The sequence below is a fragment of the Lathamus discolor genome, chromosome 5, assembly GCF_037157495.1.
Source record: "Lathamus discolor isolate bLatDis1 chromosome 5, bLatDis1.hap1, whole genome shotgun sequence".
NCBI lineage: Eukaryota > Metazoa > Chordata > Aves > Psittaciformes > Psittacidae > Lathamus > Lathamus discolor.
In genome coordinates this window covers 32,857,124-32,873,597 of record NC_088888.1, presented here as the reverse complement: position 1 = coordinate 32,873,597, position 16,474 = coordinate 32,857,124, and the positions used below count along the sequence as shown (strand labels likewise).

The 16,474-nt window shown below is 39.9% G+C and overlaps 1 long non-coding RNA gene across 1 annotated transcript; it reads right to left on the bottom strand.

The window, feature by feature from the left end:
- Positions 1–12,508: 12,508 nt before the first annotated feature.
- LOC136014278 (uncharacterized) lies at positions 12,509–15,638 on the bottom strand. The gene is made up of 3 exons (XR_010612602.1): positions 15,392–15,638; positions 13,920–13,958; positions 12,509–12,610 (listed from the first exon to the last, which is right to left on the bottom strand). It is a non-coding gene; the product is annotated as an uncharacterized LOC136014278 (long non-coding RNA).
- Between the last annotated feature and the right edge of the window lie 836 nt (positions 15,639–16,474).

Below are 16,474 nucleotides of genomic sequence, written 5' to 3'. Positions count from 1 at the left end.
TTCACAAACCAAAAGGATCAAGAATACTTTGGATTATTTATTCACAGTTAATGATTTATCCAGCCCTAATTACAGCTGCTAGGACATTTTCTTAGCTGCAATATTAATTATATTTCTTTCATGGCTGCTATTTATATGAGAAGAAGATGAAATATGTAATTAGGTGATCAGATGCTACAACGGTATCACCAATAATTTGTTTCACAATAGGTATCATTATCCTCTTAAAAAGGTGCTAAAGGTTGTGTGTAATTGCTGCATGGGGCATACTGTCTTCCAGAAGAGCCTTACAGAACCAGAGAGAAGGTCCAAGGCATCCCCTGTCCCCCAGGAAAGCCCAGAACACCCTAAACAAAGGCACATGTGTGCAGAGCTGTTTCTCTATTTGCAAAGGCTTGAGTATCAATTACAAACACAAACAGAAACAGGGAGGCTAAGGGAGAAGGCTGCCAAGAAACACTAGATCAGAGTCAGGACAACACCAGGAGCACGGTCCTGAGAAAAAGTGTAACAAAGAGACTTCTGCACCTACGTGCTGAGTGGAAAGGGGCTCCACACCACAGGCAAGGACACTGACCAGCTGGACCCCTGTGCTGTCAGAAAAACAAGAGTCTGGCTCGACAAAGAAGAAGAAATTTAAAGAAACCCTTGATTCCATCACCATTTTCTCCAGCTATGGAAACAATCTATCATGACACTTTATATTTAGCTGAACACTTGCGTCAGAAAGGATAGAAACAGGAAGAGCACTAGTATCTTGGTCTTTTATACTGCTCCTTGTATACTGCTTTTCTCAGGAGGGAACACGTTATTCCCATTTTGTAGGTAGTAGAGCTGAAACACAAAAGAAAATAAAAATATGCTAAATCATTACTGTACAGCACAACAGAAAAAACAGTATTTGTGGCATGTTAAAAAATAAAATTAAAAGGCACATACAGCATATTTAATTCCATAGGCTCTTGGAAAAAATTATCCATATGAAAAGATCCATATTAAAATTGGGCAGAACATGTATTGGCATTATCTCTGCTTAGTTTACGTCTCATATGCTTTGTTCCCATAAAGATCTTCTTTCACCAAAAAAGAACGGATGAGACATATCCCAGGGCTTCAGTTTTCTTACATGCAAGTTTGAGAAGGAGGGGTTTGCAACCTATTTTTCAGCCTGTTCTTTCAGCAAAAGTCTATTTTGGTCAGTTTTGTGAGCCTGGCTTCTGAGGTTAGTTGACTGTTCTTTCTGTGTGGAAAATGAGAGCACTACCACAGGTTAAAGGATTTCCTTTTAGAAAGAGAAGTATAAATATAAGAGGATTATCACATTTACTATTTGAAGTCCCAGCAACCTGCAGGATTTATTTTTATGAGCCTGATAATTGTCACTGCTATAGGAAAGAGTAAACTTTAACTCACAGAAAGGAAGCTGGTTTGCTTGTGTTCTGCAGAGAATAAAGCCCTGCCAGAATTTTAGTTATAAGCATGCACAATTTTGATGGCCTGAAAGGACGACATACATTTGCAGAAAGTAGAACAATTTGGTCTGTGATTTTCTGCTCTGGAAGGGCAGCTGTAAGGCTGAATCTCAAACTGGTGAGAGGGAGCCTAACACTCACCCATTTGAGAAAAGCACTGTTTCACAGGGTAATCAGGAGCAGCCAGATTGCTGGTAGGAACACCCTGAGCCTACTGTGCTCTGGCAAGACGCAAGTATTGTCCTAGTGTTGCTTAAAATGTATTTGGTGGCCAAATGTTTCGTTAAAGCTTCTCCAGAAGTGAAACTTTGAAAGCGAGTGTGTTATCTGGGCCAAATTATGAGTAAGTGAAAGACTAAATAAATGATTTCTAGAGCTTTGTGTTTACACCAGCTGTTCCATCTTGTTAAATGCAAACTGTTTTTGTGAGCAAAACTGTTTATATTTAACCTGATAATTTTGACTTTCTTTTTAAAATCCAAAGGGATTATATTTAATAATTGGTATTAAATTATTGCAATGTCACCACATTGAGATTATTAAATATTTTCGAATTATTTTTTAAGCAGGAATTTCCTTTCCAATACTTTTAAAACTTGGATTCCTACTCAGAATATCAATTTTCAAATACCTGATTTTCCATTTTCTAACCAGTTTTTGCCTGTCAAAGTGCACTGTTCAATGTTTCTTTATCCATTTAATAAATGATACCTCTTCCCTCAGCTCATTCAGAGTTCATTGCTGGAAGTATATTTCTGTAGGGAGTTCCTTCTTTATGGGCATGACACATTTCCTTCCAAAATGTTTAACTTACTGAATTCCTTTGGTTTCCTTAGCTGACCTGGGCTTGCCTGGGAGAAATACGTAGCTTAATATATTTGAGGCAATAAGAGCCCTCATGCAGCTGATGAAGCAGAGGCACTGAATAAGGTTAATAGGGAGAAATAATCCCCTTAGAATATGCTTGGTGTGGTATCATGGAAATTGGAATGATTTTACCAAGAAAAGACAACATTTTTCTTTGAACATTGCCTCCTTCAAAGCAACCTGAACTCCATTCCTGCTTCTCAGAACTGTGCACTACTTTCTGAGGCTGAGACACATGATGAATGGCCCACATTGTTTGAAGACAAAGCTGTTTATAAATATCTCAGCCTACGATAAAGGGCCTGATCTCACTTACACCAATTTTAGCTCAGCTTTACATTGACTTATGTGAAAGAAGCTCCGTAACATAATAAACTCTGGAGAGTAAAGTTTCTTCCAGAAACATGATCCGCTTCCTGTATTTAGAAGATATTTATGCTCCCTCTGTAGCAGGCTGGGGCCAGCAGGGATATATTTGTTTTCCTGAGGAAAGATTGATTTATGATGCTCTGTTCATGTTGCTATGTAGTCAGTCTCCTGTGCATTTAGGCCTTTACCTTTTTACCTCCACTGACACGACTCACCCGCAAATGCATACAGAAAAAGGGGATCACCTGATGACATCTGGACAGATACAATGCCATGCAAGTTTCTGTATCTCATAACACAGACTGTGAACAATATTGCTCAAAAGACCAGGTATGTAGATAAAATACCTTGTGCCCTCATTTTAATGAATGCAAGTAATTAAGACACCTTTCCAACTTCTCCTTCTACACCCTTGCAGCCTATTGCCTGCTTGCACTCCTTTCCAGGCTTGCTGAGTTTCTCAAACATGTACCACTCGAGCTGATGGAGTCGTATGTCTGAAAGCTAGTGATGAAGGCGAGCTGGAAGATTAGAGAAATGCCGCAGTAGGTCATCCAGAAGAATCGGCTCTGGAGGGGAAAGCAGAGTCCATTAATAACAGACTTGTTTCTTTCCACTTCAGAGCTCTGAAGGTGCAAAGCTTCAGATGTGCAAGATTTGACAGGCCTGTAGCACTTACAATTAGGGTGTGCAGACAGGGGCATTTGGCACCAATGAGACGGTTTGTGGAATAAATGTACCATTCCAGTCATCTGAACATGGGAGCGTTAGACACTCGTCACAAGCAGAAATTGGAGGGAGATGGCAGCCACAGGGGCTGGGGTGCTTGTAGACAGACTAGTGAGAAGCCCAGAGCTTAGGCAGTGGGAAAGAAGTACCTGGGTGATCAAATACCCAAGGAAGAAATGCAGCTGTCAGGAAAGTCACAGAGGAGCAGCACTGCAGTTGGAAGAAGGGTCAGTATCACTAAGCCAAAATACAAGACTCCTCAGGACTCAGAAGGAAGAGTCAGTGAACCCAAAGCTGAAAACCAACAAACTCCACCATGGCCAGATTTAGAAAAACAGGAAAAGCTGGTGAATTTCAAGCCTAAGCAAGTGCTCAGCTCACTCCATGTGTGAGTCTTCCAGCAGCTGCCAATGGGATGTGACTGGCCCATGCCCCGTTTGGCTGCTGCAATCACTCCTAGGGAAGCAGCTCTGGGGATCCGTGAGAGGCAAGTGAGCAGAGGGTGATGCACATTTAACATGGGACTGATGGATCTGGATTCTTCAGTCTGAAACTCACTCTTAGTAAGTTAGTGTTTAACATTTGCCATTAAAAAAAAAAAACCCCGAACAAACATATGCAATATAATATCAATTAGTTTCCTATCTGAAATACACTGTAGGACTCACAATGCTTAGGTAAAACACACCAATACAATCTCCATAATTAAAAAGAAATGAGACCACTCATTCAAAACAAACAAACAAACTCTTTGAAACTGAAATTGCTTTTGTAACTGCAAATTATTTTCCTCTTCAGCTCATGGGGATTTTGGATTCCTTATTTCAGTGTGACAAGAACTTGAATTTTGGTGGGTTTTGGATTTTTTTGTTAGTTCCACCTCCTCACCTCCCCCTTATAGTATCTGCAGGGCTACAATTTGCTATCACCTTCCACAGTAAGGTCATGTTGGCTTTGTGGTCTACAAGTAGTGAAGTTTATTTCGTAAGGGAAATCTACCTTGATCCTGATCTTTCCTTCATTCATACCAACAAAAGATGGCTTAATCTAAGCCAGCTGTCTAAAATGTGAAACACAGCAGAAGGAAATAAAACCTCTGTATTTCCACCGCTGTTTGTCCTATAAACACTGGAGAGACTGAACAGCTATTTTCTGCATCATTTCTACTTCAGCAAAAATTATGTCTGCTATTTTGTAAACTACACCATATGAAGGATTAAAAAACCCTCTTGAACTGGTTTGGAACGTAGACTTAACTTGTATCTGCTCAAGAATGCTTACTTTAACACATCTTGAACATGATGGTAAGAAATACATCCTGTGTCGTGGAAAGCAAACTGCAAAAGACTACCTGTTGATTTTATCCATGCAATGAATTAACATAACAAGCATGGTAGCTGTATATACAAAAGGATTTCCTACAGAAATGTGGATTTATTTTACTGCAGGAAGAAGATAAGTGAGCATGTTAGAATAGTTAATTTGAGAAACACAGAGTAACATTGTGCTTGGGACTGAAGTCACACTGGTGTAAAGCTGATCACATCTGATTTATATTAGTGCAAATTCAAACTGGCTATGACTTGTTGATTAATGTGACAGAAAAGCTCACTAGTCACTGTTCTGAAATGTTTTCCTTAAGGCAACTGTGACAGAGTGATGAATTCAAGAAGGCTGTCATAATTACAGCTGTGTCACCTACTGTCCATAGAACAATATCAGCTTCAGAAACCTGAACTATACATTTAACCAGTGCAACGTGGAACTAGAAAAAAGTGAGGTTGTATGAAGATAACACAGAATAAAAGGCCTTATATCTTTATGCCTTTTATACCTGTTCTGCAAATAATGCAGGTGTAAGTATAAAATCAGGACTCTCCATTAGTCTGTGTAAATGACAGTTTTCTAAATCGTCTTTATATTTGTTTCTCACTGGTGAGTCACTTCCTGTGTTCTTGTTCTTGCTACATTCTCTTCAGTACCAATGATGTAAGAAGAAAAAATGTTTCCTTTCTTTCAACAGAGAAGTTGGGGTCCTGATGGAAAAGGAAGAGCTCTGACTATTCAGCACCTGCAGCTATGGCAACCTGCCAGCATGATCATCTAATAAAGTACAGAACAGTGGTAAACTTCTATTGCAGTCTCCCAAAATCAAATAGTTTTTCAGCATAGAACAACACGTACCTAAAACTCCACAAAGGGATGTGTGATTGCAGTGACGAGCAAATTCAGAGCAATATGTCACAAGCAATCACACGTCCTGGCCAGTCTTCCAGAAGACAAGCAGATGTTTTATCTCTCAAGAGGGCGAAAGTAATGAAAGCGCTTAATCCATTCATCCCGTTCTCAAAAGCAGGGTCCAATTCTAGCATAGTATCACAAGAAGCATCTGTTTCATGTTGGCAGTCATTCATCAGCATTTAAGGCACCATAAATTCATCAACCTGAAACACACCTGAGGGAAATCCTGGGACTGGAAGAGCAGGAATGTTCCTGATTCAGATGAAGACACAGTGAGAGCTCTAGGTAGCGAAGGTCCCAAGCCTCAGTGTCAGTCCCCCTCCTTTCAAACATGTGCTACCAGCATCCAAATCACACAAGCATTAAAGCCACACACAGGCATAACATGCAGAAAGTAAGACCCATCACTGATCCCTCTATTCAAGGAGAAAATGAGCTCCTCAGGGCCTGTCCAGCCTGAATGACTCAATGGCTGCATGGTGTCAATTTTTGTCACTTCCTGCTATCTATTGCACCAGGTTAAGCAAACATGAGAACAAGGTTCAGCCCAAAACCTGCTCCAATAACTAACTTACAATACCTCCCTTTACAGTGGCAGTTCCCATGAATGCTTTGCTATAGTAAAACTGTATGTGTGTATACCAACAACAAAGGAAGTAATGATTTAAATTCATTAAAAATACTCAGGTTACTCAAATTTCTGATTTCTTACAAAAGTTGTCTGTGCAGCTGACATTAAGTGCACCCTGGATGACTCCAATCACAAACTGAGCTGGGAGGCAGCTAGGAGTGACTCCAGCCTTCCCCTGGTTCACACTCTCCATCTGGCAAGCAACAGAGCAGCTGGACCTGCAAGCACCATCCAAGCGCACTTCAGGGTGCAGTGTCGTGCTGAATTGGAAGTATCTCCTAGCAGATTATAAATTAATACACCAGTGAATGCTTTTAGAGACACACTACTTATCATCTCCACTCTCACAGCTAATTTTTACAAGAAGCCAAATATAGTGTTACAGAACAAAAGTCCTGAAAGGGTGTTTTTTTTTTTAGTTCAGAGGTTTGTCTGCCCTCTTCTTCTGCCCTAGAAAACCTAATGTTTACCTATATATGTGTCATTTTCAAGCAAAGAGTGCACATTTGGTGCACTTAGAATATTTGATTTAGAACTCATATGTATAAAACTTCACTGAAATCCCATTTGTATTTACTCTTTTTTAATACAGGAAAAAAAAAATGCTGATATTATGCAGGATGGCAAATGCTTAAAAAGAGCATTCCACATGAGCTATATTGCCCTTTCAAGCAGGAGTCCTGGATTTTTTCTGTTGGGGTGAGATGTAAAGTGTACTGTACATATCTAGCACCATTTGAGACTTCCTGGACATCCAAGCCACATCCACCACAGGACTTCTGGGAGGCCATTACCTGCTGAAGAGGGAGGTAGGAGGCTAAGTAGAATACTGTTAGAGCATCTCAAATGATGCTAGATGCTTGCAAATTGCTGAACTGTTTCCCAAATCTTGTTTCTTCCAGTGAAGAAAAGCAGGCAGTTTCCTAGCATAGAAAATCTCTGCCAGCTATCCCAAGAGACTCCATATCCAACCACTCTCTTCCCCTGCTTCATTTTAAAGTCAATTTTCCGCTAGGGACAGAAGAACATTTCCTTAGCTGCTAATATCCTCTGTGTGTTCAAAAACCTGAAAATCCCTCAGTCCATATAATTTAGCTTTGAGTTGCAACTGAGGGCTTTACCTTCAGCAGCAAATTAAAAATCGTAACAATCTCAGATAGATAGCTCATTATAAATATACCTTCTCAGATTTATGGATGCATGTGCTTTGATGGGTCTTGGATGCCTCTCTGTAACACAGGCCAGGGCCGTTTAGAAATCAGACATTTGCCAAAACTACTTACAGGTGCCCCAGTATATTGAGTGGTAGCCTCATAAATCCAGCTAGTTTTACTATAAAAAGCAAATCTCTCTTGAAGCTGAAGGCAAATATTTTACTTTCATAAGTTGATGGCTCCTGGATCTGAATCTCACATATTCACAGTTATTAACATTTCTCAGGCTAAGAGTATGTCATTAAGAGTGTAACAATGTCAATGTAACAACACATAACAAGTAACAAAGCTATTTCAGTTAAGCATTTATAATGATGGATTGTTACCAATTTTAAAATACTTGTCATTCTTCCTTATGTCTGGAGTTAGGAGATATCTTCACAGGCTCCTTGACTGATCTAACAAAACACAGACCTTTGCCCCTGAGATAGCTGCCTTGAGTCTCTGCACAGACAGTGCACAGACAGAGGAGTGAATGGATTCTTGCAGGGCACGATGCTCGTGTCCTGATATGGGTGCCTGGAAAGGGTAAACGAAGAGAGCCATGAAAGGGCCTAATTCTTCCCTTAACGATACTGGACATGCAGGGTGATTGGCTCAGTGCGCAGAGACAGGAGACTTTCACATTCAGCAAGAAGGATCCCTTCCATGCCTGCAATGTTCATTTTGGTCATGGCCCCAGGCTCTTGCGACAGATGGAAGGGGAGGATAAGCAAGTAGAAGGCCAAGGGCTTGGCCTAGATTATCTGAGACATGTTAAAGAAGCACATTCCACTCTTCACACACGTTTTCTTCTAAAAAGAAGAAAAGCAATTTTTTTTACATGAGTCCTTTCCCCTTACCCTCAACCAGGCTAAGAAGGACAGATGAGGGTGAGCTGTTACACTGACATACAGGAGGACATACTGTGCTTTCTCTATTGAGTAGGCAAGGCCGGGATGCTTGTAATCAAGAAAACAACATTGATTTATGCTGTCTACGAAAAATATCTTTGTCTTTATAACTGGAAATGCAGCTCTTGGTAAAGTCAAAACTTCTGTGGAAAAGTAATTTTTCATTTTTTCATTAGAACACAAAAACGAAATGCCTCTGAATCATGTCAGACTGAAGAGAAACACCTCAGATGAATTTGCAGTATGTCAGTTGAGCACTAAGCTGCATCCACCCAAACTGCTGCAGTGCTACACACAAAACTTCAGCACAACACAAGGTTTTCCAAGAGGACATTTTCTCATGCTACCCCTTTGGCTGAAACATTGTGCCTAGATGGGTAGTGCATGACTGGTGTGGCCAAACAGGTTCAGTCCAATAAAGACACTTAACCTGGAGAGGAAAATGCAAAGCAGAGGAACTGGAAGCAGATTCTCAGTCTTCTAGATACATTAAAAGAAAAAAAAAAAAAAGAAAAGAAAAATCAAAGCGTTTCATTTCAGTTTAACAAAAATTATGAGTAAATGTGAGACTGGAAAGACTGGGACTTCCCCAGCCTGTCTCAACATTTTACTCCAAGTCATGATGAAGAAAAATTAGAAGTCCCAGATTTTTCCACAGGATGGAAATCCTGGTCTTATGCCCACCTACAAGAATGACTGCAGGTTTTCTGCATTTAAGATGGATGTGGACAAGAACTGAAAAAAATGTATTTTTCTTTCTCAGCATCAGTGTTTCAACTTATCAATGAGTCAAGAACAAATTCAGAGGCAGCTTTTTCAAAATAAAAATAACCAGGGATTTTTTAGAGGAAAAACTGTATTTAGCAGAAAATAAAAGACAGAAATCCTGCAGCATGATTTTCTAGGAGCTATAATTATAGTTCACCTCTTTTCAAGATAAATTAAATCCATAATTAAAAATTTTGCTAAGAACAAAAATGGTATTAAGACTATCCTATGCCCCAAACCTCTTCTTAGATTTCTAGAAATAAGATTCTTTTATATGTGAAAGATTCCTTGAAGGACAGTTGTTTATAATGGAAGTGACAATGAGAACTTCATGATTTTTATGTTAATTAAACAAATAATGTGAAATCATTTAACAGTAACTGTAATTATAAAACAAGAACATATTTTTCCTATGATTTTGAAACAGCAGGAGTTGCTTTAACTTGATGCTTCAGGCAATCTCACACATTCCCTGAGCACCTTAACATTTCATATACGGGTTGTATGCACATTTAGTTGCACTACATGCCCAAGGGTCAAAGTATGGTGTAGGCTGCACAATTAGAGTCATCAAATATTTATGCAGATATATAACTCTGCTGGATATGCTTTAAAGTGCTCTAATGCAAGAAACAAAATATGTGCATGGAGGAAAACAATCTGCACAATACAAAGGCTATCCACATGCGACAGTGGCTGGGAAATTTGTTCAAATAACACTACCCACCTTCTACATTTTTTTTATCCCAGGCAGTCCAAAAAATGGTGCTACTGAAAAAATGAAAGCAGCAGATCTGAGATTTCTGCCTCACTTAATTCACTCCTTTTTAAACAACTATATTCTTAAGTGGCAATACTTTTCTTCTACTCCTACTCTTGTAACTTGATACAGCGATTACACATATGGAGATAAAGTATTTAAGAATGTGCTGCCTTGATCGTAGGTAACTTCATATGTCTTGCCAAAAGGCAATAGGTTTTCCCCTCGGGGATGCAGAGTCAGCCATAGCTATTTCCAGATAATTTATGAAACAATTTTATAATCTCAGGATCCCAAATTAAAGTGTAATGAGGTAGAGGAGATCTGTGTGCTATCACAGCATCTCGTGATAAGTAACCTTCAAAGGAGTGTTAGATAAAATGATCAGATGTGTACTTCAAGTGCATTGCTTCTCGGACCTATCCCACCTCCACATTGTCTGGAAAAAAGCAATTGGCGAACTACTTGTAAAGATGACTTAGTTTCTTAGTTAGTGACCACATCATGTAGTGGCTTTCAATCCAGGATCTGCAGACCTGCAGCATGCAAAGTGTATTTCTAAGGTGAACACCAGGAAAGGTTAAGGAAAACAAGACTACTAATGTAAGAGACTTACATACCTCAGTACCTGTGATCAACAGGCAGACTGTGACTACTGTCTGACATAAGTGAATATTACGCATAGTCACTATATTTTGGAAAATGCACCGTGACTAAACACTGGACTGTCTTTGAAAAGCCCCCGGATCTCCATCAACTTAATACATTTCCTGGGCTCTTTGCAGGAATGACTGAGTTCAGCAAACCACCCATACTCCTTATAGTCCATTCACTGACTTGTTTTCAGGATCAACATTCACCTAGCTGTCTACAAGCAAAGTGGACCTGCCAGGAAGCACAAACAAAAGGCTAAGGACACAATCACACTCCTGAGGAGCTCCTCAAGCTGTGCCTGAGGGGACCTTCTGTACCCCCCAGAGCAGGGTAGTTGATGTGACCAGGTCAGAGGAGCAACTCTGCCTGGGACTTCACACAGCCACAGATGAATAGAGCAGAGGATTGGTAAGGGACAGAAAACTTCTTCCACATCACATCTACTTCCTTTCTCAGAGCAGAATGTGACTTATTTTCTGATAGTTAACAAACCCAAGGGACCACTACTGAACAAGTACCGTGACCAGCTCTGGTGTAACCCAGCTGTAATCCCTTCTGCTTAGGCTTGTGCTGAAATTGGCTCTCCTGTATCTTTATGGCACCAGTGCCTGAGAGGCAGAACTGAAAGTGCTGCACATATCTTTTGGAGGAATCAACACTTGACAGAGTATTCAGAAATGTGCCAGAAGTTATACAGCACCAGGTTGAACCGAAAATTCCTTGTTGCTATGGTTGCCACTTGCTCTAAATCTCTTTACTACTCCTTGTTGAACAGCAGCATAGGAGAATAAAAACATACACAACACTTGTAATTGCCTGGTGCATATTTTAACATTTCTCTTTTGTGGCTGCTTTAAATTATGCGGTAATATTGCTGGCATGTTTCTCCAGTCCCTCTTCCCTAAGAGGATACATTTTACAGTGCTGAAATTGGACACTGGGTGTAAGAATCACACATTTGAATATTTTTTCCAGTAGCGGATGTGTCACATGCAATGTATTACAACTCAAGCTGTAAAAATTAAGTGGCATTTGCATTCATTAAGCATACATGAAATCTAATTCCATTAGGTCCAGCAGCATTAAGGTCTGTCTGTTGCTGCTGATGTTACAGCTTAAGGATGTTGTATCTTCTGGCTAGATTCTGTTTCATAACCTAATAAAGCCAGGAATTACATCCTGGCTTGATGCCTTTGCAAATGCAGCTCAGCGAACATACAACATAAAAGCTGTAGACGTAAATTATTTATATTCATCATTGTCCAAAACATTAATTTACCAAAAAAGGTTTAACAGATTAAGCAAACTACAGGCACCATGCCCACAGCACAACTAATTTAAAAGACAACAATATGATTTGCTGAAGCCAAACCTCACTTCTAATCTTCCTGCTTTGTTACAGATATGATACAGAAGAACTGTTAACATTTCATCAAAGCTATTTAAAGGATCAAAAGCTTACAGTTACATTTCAGTCAACTTTCCAGAAACGTTGATCTGCACAATCCCCCAGGAAAATCAGGGATACTTCACTTTCTAGATCTTGATGGTTTCAGCTGACATAGAAATTAGGTAAAGGAAGGTAAAATGTGAAACAATTTTAATTGCAGCTTTTATAATTTATTCTCATGAAAGGACAGTTTGGGTGCAGTACTACAGTACAACTGAACCAATGTGGCCAAATCACTTCAGTCAGCATGTAGTCTGACAGAGGACATCATGACCAAGAACATCAGACTGCCCTCCTAACTACTCTGAAAATAAATCTATCCATTAAAAAGCATCAACTGAATTTTTATTGGCACTTTCTGTGAGATGAATCCACATAGCAGTGTAAGTTTTCATACAAAGTCCTTAATTTCCAACTAGCGAATTAACAAGGGCTCAGGAATAAAAGTGCTTACCTTCCAAAGCCTCTGATTACTTCTCTGATTTGTAATGGCATCATCAGACTAGTTCTCCTATTTGAAGTACCAGCAAAATGTTTATTTCTAATGAGCTGGACAACAAACCTATTTCCTTGGGAATGCAAGAAACAGAAAGGTTTTACTTAATTCTGTACAAATGATTCCTTATTTTCCTGAAGTAACTTCCCAGTGATCTGAGATAATACTTTCCAGAAATCAAAGTTCTCAGCTGTATCCACAACATAATTTCAATGGTGTAAGAGTCTACCACAGACAAGAAACTATTATTTTTGCCTTTTCAAGGACTTTTCAAGTCTTGTCTTCATCTTACTTAAAAACAGGCTGTTATATGAAAATATATGACGTTTCATAAGTTATATGAAAATATAAAATGAAATAAAACTCATGGCAGGTTTGCTTCATTTCCAAACCGTTCTGTCATCTCTTTTAAAAAGTCCCTTAAATTGTAAAGATAGCCTTTGAAATTCTTCAGATAGAAGCTGAGTCACCTGTATCTTTCTCCACAGTCAATGCAGAGAGAATAAGAACCTTCAGAAAACAAAGCCCATCCTAAAACAGCTGGCTTAGGTAAGAGAGCTAAGACATTTTGGAGGTCGCTGTTTCCCTCTAGGAAAGCATGCATTGGACAGATTAGATCACTAAGTCTTAGAAAGCTTAACTAACTGAGATCTCTCTTGGTATCTACTTTAACTGGACTACTTTGAGAGCAGTCTCAGCAGCATGTTTCCTATTAATCTATTGGAACACTGTGGGAAGAAGCTAAGAAGCTGCATATCTCTTTATTTATGAGTCAACATAAACCATTTCCTCTGTAACAAGAAAACACGCAAGGGATGACTTAGCAATAAATGGTCCATGTTGCCTTGTATCCAACTCAGAGAAAAAGCCGTAATGTAAAGTCTCAGTCATATTTAGGAAGAAATTAAATAGATAACGTTTCATGAAGTTGAAAAAAAAGGTGATATTTCATCTTCTGTTTTCTAGTTGTCATGTTTTCACTTTGGTGTCTGTCTGAAACTTGACATACCACAAAAAATGAACCTATTTCTATGACAGTTAAGGCAGGAAAAATGCAGAAAGCTATGATCATAGGCCCCAGCCACTTTGCACTGCAGAAGTGATACAAAACAGGCAGAAAAGTCCCTTCATTTAAGGATAAGCCAAGCTTACTCCTGTCTACATCTTTTCTGCAATGTTGATCTGCACCAGATGATCTGAGCTTTTCCACCATGATACTCAGTGCCAGACCTGTTTTAAAGCATTCACTTCGATGCCGTATGGACTCTGAGCTGGCAAACATTTCAGGCCATGGTACTGGTGGAGGAGAGTGATTTTTCATGGGTGCTTATGGCCCAACATAGGAAACTGACTTTCATTTACAGAGTGCACTTACCTTCCTTCTTCTCTTTCTGGCCCAGCACAGAGCTTCCCTCTGTAACAAGAGAAGCATGCTTTATGTAAATCACTTCCCAGTGGAGTCACTCATTATTAATGCAGACAGCTCTAAAGGGAGAAACCCATGGCATTTAGCATCAAGAACTGTTAATGAAAATGTCATTAAAAAAGTCAATCTGCAAACCATGAAATGGCCTCGCTGCCTTTTTCTTTTTTTTTTTTTTTTCCTGTCTTACCTCTACGTACATTTCCCTCAAGTCAGTCTTTTTTGGCATCAAGTCACAGCTTTACCTGGAGGGGGCATCAGTTTCTGGCAAACAGGTCATATTTGAGCGGAGGCACTAATTAAACATTGTGGAAATGTGTCAGAAATACATAGGTAGGTATGGGACTAAATGGCAAGGCTGAGGAAGCAGGGACTCCAATAACTGACTCTAGGGTAGGCAATTTCCAGCAGCACTGATCTGGAAGTTAAGAGTATAGCCCCTGGTTTGCAGGTATTTTGGAGAGTTGGTGACTGAGCATCTCACTCCCTTAGATCCTGCAAGTTCTTACTGCTTATGAACTCATATTGTTCAGTGGAGTATCTTTCTGGTTGCATCTATATCATGGAGATTTACGTAGCTGATTCAAACAGCCTAATCCAACAATTCAGCTAAAAAATTCCCTACTCCTTCATACCATTTATATCTCAGCCTAATGAACTATGATAACTAGAAGCAGTTGCCTGATAAACTGAGTCAAACTGGAAGTGAGCATCCCTTTTTTCTCTGTTTCCTGAGGACTTTCCATTTCCACATTTGAATGTTGAGGGCTTTTCTTTGGAAAAAGCAGCTATTGGTGTCAGGGAGAGGTCACTGCTCTGGGCACACATGTGCTGGTCGTTGCTCATCCCTGTTATAAGGGAATATTTGCCTTTCTCCTTAATTCTGAGGACTATCACAATCTGCATTGTGTTCATGTGTTTATATTAAACCAATTTTTTTTTTGTGGATGAAGTCAGTGCCTTTAATCAATACCCAAGATTTTAGGCACACAGAAGGTGAAGGAAGTATGTCTAACAGTCTGTCCATTTTTTTTCTATAAACAATTATTGGTCCTTTAAAAATACTACTACCCTACTCACAAACCTTATCTCCCTTATGACCTGACAGAATTATGGCTATTACAGCCTAATATCCATAATCATAAGATCATAGAAGGGTTAAGGTTGGAAGGGACCCTTGGAGGTCACCTTGTCTACCCCCCCCCCCCCCACTCAAGCAGGGCCACCTAGAGCTGGTTGCCCAGGAACACATCCAAACAGCTCTTGAGTATTTTCAAGGATGGAAACTCCACAACCTCCCAGGGCAATCTGTGCCAGTGCTCAGTCACCCTCACAATAAAAACATGTTTCTTGATGTGCAGACAGGCACATTTAAATATACTGTTTAAACTGCGTATCGACCCTTATTTGTGCTCAGTACTCACCCTCCTGGCTTGATAGTACATTCCTTTCCTCACCAGCTTGGAAACGGATTCAGGCTTTCACATAGCACTGTTACAACACACTTGGTGGCAAGAGGGCAAGTTAGGAGGAGCCTGTTTTTTCTCAGCATAGAGTGGCAATTCAACACGATGTGGCAAAAAATGGCAAAAAAAAAAAAAAAAAGAAAACCCATTTCCCCATTCTGCAAAGAAGCCAGAAGCACAGGGAGACTGACACCAGCATGAGTCTGTTCCCCCTCCCCCTGTTACTGTACTTGGCAAGAAAAAGGGAAGAGTACTGAAAATGTTCACACCAGGCAATAATAGACTGCCAGCGATGGGCGGGGAAAAGCAAAGCAAAGCTGTTTCTTGCTGAAGTGTTAAGAAATAAATGAAAGTCCAACAGACAGACAAAACGTTACCAGCATTTCGGAACACTGCTCTTTTTGCCTTTGAAACTTGCACCCCCATTTGGCAGCCAGCATTTGGGGAGGCCACTAGCATGCCCTGGCTGCCATGGGATGCCCATGGGAGAGCCAGCAGTGCTAAGTGGTAGCCTGTAGTGATTTGCTGCAGATGATCCCTGTATCCAACTGTCATTTATTGTGCAGGACACATACAACGTTATGCCTCAGTGGATGTACTTCACTGTCATGCCTGATCAAAAGTGTTGCCTTGGAGCAATCTTAGCTTGAGAGAACCCCAAGCAGTTTTATAAGTAAGATGTCACCCCAAGGTGACACTTGAAAGGAACAACATTAAAGTGTACTCATCTCTCTTGTGTCCCTGGCTACTTCAGAAGCACACAAACAAAGCCTAGCTCTTCCAGCTAGTACTTGGAGAATAAAAGGACCCTTATGTCCTTGTTCATGTTTTATTAGTGCTTCCTAAGTAGAAAACTAACTAAAAATGCTGACTCTAGCCAGGAGCACTGGAGTTTTAAGTAAAGATAGTTAAGTAAAAGGTTTATTTTAAGTATATCCAAGATAAAATCTGTAAGCTAGTGAGCTCACTCTTTCTCAAAGCCACAGAGAAACCAATGGCACAGAAATGACACTTCAGGGCTGATCTCAAGGCACAAAACAG